This window comes from Octopus bimaculoides, chromosome 10 (genome assembly GCF_001194135.2).
Source record: "Octopus bimaculoides isolate UCB-OBI-ISO-001 chromosome 10, ASM119413v2, whole genome shotgun sequence".
Lineage (NCBI taxonomy): Eukaryota > Metazoa > Mollusca > Cephalopoda > Octopoda > Octopodidae > Octopus > Octopus bimaculoides.
In genome coordinates, this window is record NC_068990.1 from 24,868,013 (window position 1) to 24,874,410 (window position 6,398).

The following is a 6,398-nucleotide window of genomic DNA, read 5'->3' on the forward strand; positions in this document are numbered from 1 at the left end:
TGTACTTGTTTTCCAAGTGGAGGCGCAAGGCGTAGTGGTTAGGGCAGCGGACTCGCAGTCGTAGGATCGCGGTTTCGATTCCTAGACCGGGCGTTGTGAGTGTTTGTTGAGTGAAAGCACCTAAAGCTCCACGAGGCTCCGGCAGGTGGTGGTGGTGGTGGTGGCGAACCCTGCTGTACTCTCCCACCACAACTTTCTCTCACTCTTTCTTCCTGTTTCTGTTGTACCTGTATTTCAAAGGGGCCAGCCTTATCATACTCTGTGTAACGCTGAATCTCCTCGAGAACTACGTTAAGGTTACACGTGTCTGTGGAGTGCTCAGTCACATGCACATTAATTTCACGAGTAAGTTGTTCCGTTGATCGGATCAACTAAAACCCTCGTCGTCGTAACCGACGGAGTGCCACTGCTACTTGTTTGCCATTTAGTTTCGGTCTGGATTTCTTTGCTTCTTTCCAACATCGGAGGTGTTAACGCCGCTCTATGTTCATTCTCCAAATTTGAATCTTTAATACTTAGATCGTCATTCTACGATTTGCAGTAACGTTCACACTATGCTCCTTTGATAATGTACAATTATCCTGGAATATGACTGGAGATAACATCAGTATTATCTATTTCCGCCTGTTCTTTATTTGCAGGTTTTGGGAGGTTTTTTGTTTTGCTTTTTCTTTTTTTTTTTCAACTAGAAAAACTAATTTAGAAAATGATAGTTGGTATCATTAAGTTCTCATGCAGTAGGAGTCCCAAGACATAATTTGTCATAGTTTCTTTTTCTTTTTAAGTTTAAACCACTTTACATCCATTCTCACAAAGTTGAAATACTTTTCTAGTCATTCTCAGATTTGCAGTAATGCTTACTCTCTGTTCCATTGATAAGGTTCAACTTGACCGAAACATGACTAGACTTGTCACAGTTCTGCTAAAGATCAGACTTACAACTATATATTAAAATTTCAGTGTTTTTCGCTGTGTTTTTTAAAACAAGATTTAGGAATCTAGAGAATGATTATTCTCAATATTAAGGTTGCAATATTAAATAATTAAAATTTCATGTCTTACCCCATCAGTTATTCCAAATATACAACCCCCAACTTCACTATGTTTTCATACAACAAGCGTCCTTGTATATACTTTCCAGTCTTTCTTTCATCCAGGCGTCCAGCAATAAACCTTTAACCTCTTTTCCTTTAATGCACTTAACCTGTTTTCCATCATGCTTCAAAGAGGATTTGTTTTGTTGTTTTGTTTGGTTCTAATTAAAATCGTAAAATTATTCTTAATTATTCGTCTTTATTTTTATCTTCTTTTCATTCATTTATATTTTTTTCATTTTCTTTTGGAAATATTGGGTGGGATATTGGTTACTTCAGAGAGTATTTTTGACAGTTTCGTACAGCAGAGTTCTTTAATAATAAGTCCTTCTTTGTCTGTTTAAACCTGTTCTAAGGCTTTAGTTTAGTTCCTGTTCAAGACACTTTATTCTACGTTTCCCTTCGTGAATGAAAATATAAAAGCAACAGCCAGCAGTCAACAACAATGATAGCTACTATACACCGTTAATGAGGTCCTATTAGACCGAAACACGACTGGAGTTATAATCGTATTGTTAAAGGTCAAACTATCTCTAGACAATAGTCCATAATTAATTCATTAGAATTTCAGCATTGTCTTCTCTTACCCTTTTTTTTAAAAATCTAAACTAGAATTAGTAATTTAGAAACTTATTGATTTTATCATTATATTCTCATGCAGCACGTGTCCCCAAGTAAATTAATTCGTTACAGTCTCTTAAGACTTAATTCCAGTCTGTGTTCATTCATTTATATATTTATGTACTTCATATAGTTTGGAGATATTGAATGCGCTATTGGCGATTGGAGGAAGAATTTTTGTTAATTTCGTAGATTAGATCGCCTTACTACCAACTCCTGCTTTGTCAGTTTCAATATTTTCAAAGGCTTCAGTTTAGTTACGGTACAAGACACTATATTCTACATGCTTCACTTCATGAATGAAAAAATAATGTAACGGCCAGTAATCAACAACAATGATAGCTACTGATGAGAGCAACAGTTATAATAATCTTTTTATCATACTGAGAACAGCAGGTATTCCCATGTGGTCTAGTGGTTAGGATTCCTGGCTTTCACCCAGGCGGCCCGGGTTCGATTCCCGGCATGGGAACATTTTTAAAAAGCGTTTTTATGCACTCACTTTTTATTTATTTATTTTTATTTTATTTTATTTGCAGTGTAAGGATGCTCATTAAACATTGTGTGGAAGGGATAAGAGATACTCTGAGACTCACGCCTTTACGAAATCTTCCTCCTAGTATAATTAATGAGCAATACCTTCAACTGAATATTGAATATGTGTACTTAATGTGTTCCTTGTTTTCCATCCAGTTTCGGACTGGATTTGTTTGTTTGTTGGCAACTAATGGAATCTTAACGCCACTCGGTGTTCATTCTCAAAAATCAAACCTGAAATACTTCTCTTGCCAGTCTAAAAGCTGTTCTTGATTTTAATGCACTCAATTTGTTTTCCAGCCTATTTCAAACAGCTGTTTTGTTTGATCTAATTAAAGTCATTAAATTATACTGAACCCTTTACTCTTTTTTTTTTTTTACTTGTTTCAGTCATTTGACTGCGGCAATGCTGGAGCACTGCCTTTAGTCGAACAAATCGACCCCGGGACTTATTCTTTGTAAGCCTAGTACTTATTCTATCGGTCACTTTTGCCAAACCGCTAAGTGACGGGGACATAAACACACCAGCATCGGTTGTCAAGTAAAGCTAGGGGGGACAAACACAGACACACAAACACACACACACACACACACACATATATATATATATATATACGACGGGCTTCTTTCAGTTTCCGTCTACCAAATCCACTCACATGGCTTTGGTCGGCCCGAGGCTATAGTAGAAAACATTTGTCCAAGATGCCACGCAGTGGGACTGAACCCGGAACTATGTGGTTGTTAAGCAAGCTACTTAACACACAGCCACTCCTTTTTCCATTCATATATATATTTCTTCGTTTATTTTTAAAATATTGAGTCGATTATTGGTGACTTGAGAAAGTATTTCAGTCGGTATCATACAACAGAACTCTTTACTACTAAGTCCTTCTTTGTCAGTTGAAATCTGTTCAAAGGTTTTAGTTTACTACCTGCGCAATACACTTTATTCTACAAGTTACCCTTCATGACTGAAAAATAAAATCAACAGCCGGCAATCAACAACAATGATAGCTACTATCCTCCGTTGAACAGGTCTGGTTAGACCGAAACACGACTGGAGTTATAATTGTACTGTTAAAGGTCGGACTGTCTCAATACAAAGTCCATAATCTATTAATAAAAATTCCAATATTGTCTTCTACCTTTATTTTTTTAATCTAAACTACAATTAGTAATTTTGAAACTTATTGCTTTCATCATTAAATTCTCATGCGGCTGGCGTCTCTAAATAAATTAACTTGTTTCAGTCTTTTAATTTCACCTGTTTTCATCCATTCACATACCTATGCTCTCCTTACTAACAACTCCCGCTTTGTAAATTTGAATATATTCAAAGGCTTTAGTTTATTTACTGCGCAAGACATTCTATTCTAAATGTTTCTATTTACGAGTAAAAAATATTTACTGATATTAGTTTGTGTCCGCCTACTGCTGGTGAAGACGGATACAATGTAACAATCATCAGCGGCAGTTACAAGTAGGAAAAAAAAATGAAGCAGCATTTTCAATAAAACAGTATGTATTAGATTACAAAGTAACTTTCCCATGTGGTCTAGTGGTTAGGATTCCTGGCTTTCACCCAGGCGGCCCGGGTTCGATTCCCGGCATGGGAACTTGTCTTTTTCTTTTCAAAATATTATTTGTATGCTATATTCTATGAATGCATTCGAGAGTGAAATTATTTTCCATCCATAAGAAATGTCACACTTCCTAAAATGTTTAATAATTTATTTACCTCAGATTAGATCATACTGGCGATTTCTAATAAGAATGAAATGGCGCTATACATAATTACCTGTGACCAGAAAGTTCAATTACTTTGTAATGAGTAAACCAAAAGTAAAGAACTTGAGCCTTTTATCTTTTACTTGTTTCAGCCATTAGACTGCAGCCAAGCTGGGGCACAGCCACGAAGAATTTTTAATCGAATGACTCCACCCCGGTACTTTTTAAGCCTAGTGCTTATTCTATCGTTACTTTTTGCCGAACCACTAAATCATGGAGGTGGGTGTGGGACAAACATAGACACAAAGACACGCACGCACACACACACACACACACACACACACAAATGTATATATATATATATATATATATATATATATATATATATATATATATATATAATATGAGTATATGCATATATATGTACATGTATGTACATACCTTCATCTACATGTATATATAGATGCATATCTGGGTACATGACGTTGCAATAAAATATTAACAAAATGATAAACAGGGTACAGAAAACACACAGGCCACATACAGAATATTTCGAGTTTCCGTCTACCAAACCCACTCACAACGTTTTGACCAGCCCGTGGCTATATATAGAAGAAGACTCTTAAGTTGCCACGCAGTGGGACTGAACCCAAAGCAATGAGATCGGGATGCAAACTTCTTATCACACAGCCATGCTTCTTCTTCTGTTTCCCCACCCCCCGATTTAATATTCAAACTTCTAACCCTTCCAGTATTTATCTAGAAATGATTATATCCCTTACAAAAACTGGCAATTAGGGCACACCACTCCATGTATATTTTTTACATCAAATATTAAAGCGATTTTCACTTTTCATCATTTTTTTTCTTCCTTTGCTGTGTTAGCATCTAGATTTGACTTCATCGTCGTAGGATCGCAGTTTCGGTTCCCAGACCGGGCATTGTGAGTGTTTATTGAGCGGGAATACTTAAAGCTCTACGAAGTTCTAGCAGGGGGGGGTGAACCCTGCTGTACTCTTTCACCACGGCTTTCTCTCACTCTTTCTTCCTGGTTCTGTTATACCTTCTCACATTCTGTGTCACGCTGAAACTGTGTCTGTGGAGTGCTCAGTCACTTGCACGTTAATTTCACGAACAGGTTGTTCCGTTGATCGGGCCAACTAGAACCCTTGTCATCGTAACCGACTGAGTGCCACCACGACGACCGTGTCAATCCTTCTCATGTTGACTAGTAGTTAGGATTCCTAGCTGTCACTCAAGTGGTCCATGTTCGATTTCTGGCATGAGAATGTACGGCTTTTTATTGTGTGATGAGAGTTCCAACAAATTCAACTTTTTCCTTTTTTAACACGTGCATGTTTGTCAGGGAAAACATAAAACCCATTTTCACTATTCGTTGCTTATATTCTTCTCTGTGTTTCGCTTTTCTTTATTTTCTCTTCATTGCTCTATAACTGGTGACTGAAGAAAATATTTCCGAGTGTCCATTTGTTCCAAAGCATACTATTACCGCTTGGGAGCTCAAATCAGAAGCTAGTCCTTATGGCAAAACATTACATTCTACTCACCTCCATCGGTGAGGGAACATAATGCAATAACAGTCCGCAACTATGAAAAATACTGACGATAAATCAACACTTTTGATAATATATTTTATTGCCGGTTAATATATTTTATATGGTTAGCAAAGAAACCTCATTAACAATAAGATAATTGCATGAGAGAGAAGTCATTTTTAATTATCTATATGCCGATTTTTAAAAGACTATATTGGACTCGGTGGTCCACTGGGGAGCGAAAGAAAGTACTTTTATACAGTGGTGTACTTGTGGCCTGATTCTGAAGTTGTGTGGGCGAGCGTGCGTAAATGAATGAATAGATGCGAGTTTTTGCCAAGTGTTACCCTTAGTAGCATTTTCGGCTATTCCTGTTGCAGATTCTTCATACTGCCATGTCTGGTCGTCAAACAACACTGGATATTGAAATTCACGTATTGCTACTATTTTCTCTCTCATCCACTATGTGGTTATAGACGGTCACATTTTTAATAAGTACAGAAAAAAATCTGTTCTAGCAGGGGGGGGGGGTGAACCCTGCTGTACTCTTTCACCACGGCTTTCTCTCACTCTTTCTTCCTGGTTCTGTTATACCTTCTCACATTCTGTGTCACGCTGAAACTGTGTCTGTGGAGTGCTCAGTCACTTGCACGTTAATTTCACGAACAGGTTGTTCCGTTGATCGGGCCAACTAGAACCCTTGTCATCGTAACCGACTGAGTGCCACCACGACCCATTTGGGTGATGAAAGGATTTAATTACTATAAATTCAAATCTCCTCTAAGGTTTTAGTTTTGTTTCTGTTCAAGAAACATACTGATGGGTGAAAATAATGTAACGACCAGCAAATAAAGCCTATTAC

At 37.3% G+C, this 6,398-nt stretch overlaps 2 non-coding genes across 2 annotated transcripts; both read left to right on the forward strand.

Annotated features, from left to right (window-relative positions):
• Window positions 1–2,115: 2,115 nt before the first annotated feature.
• Window positions 2,116–2,187, forward strand: Trnae-uuc (transfer RNA glutamic acid (anticodon UUC)). The gene has a single exon. It is a non-coding gene; the product is annotated as a tRNA-Glu (tRNA).
• Window positions 2,188–3,796: 1,609 nt separating this feature from the next.
• On the forward strand, window positions 3,797–3,868 carry Trnae-uuc (transfer RNA glutamic acid (anticodon UUC)). The gene has a single exon. It is a non-coding gene; the product is annotated as a tRNA-Glu (tRNA).
• The last annotated feature ends 2,530 nt before the right edge of the window (window positions 3,869–6,398 follow it).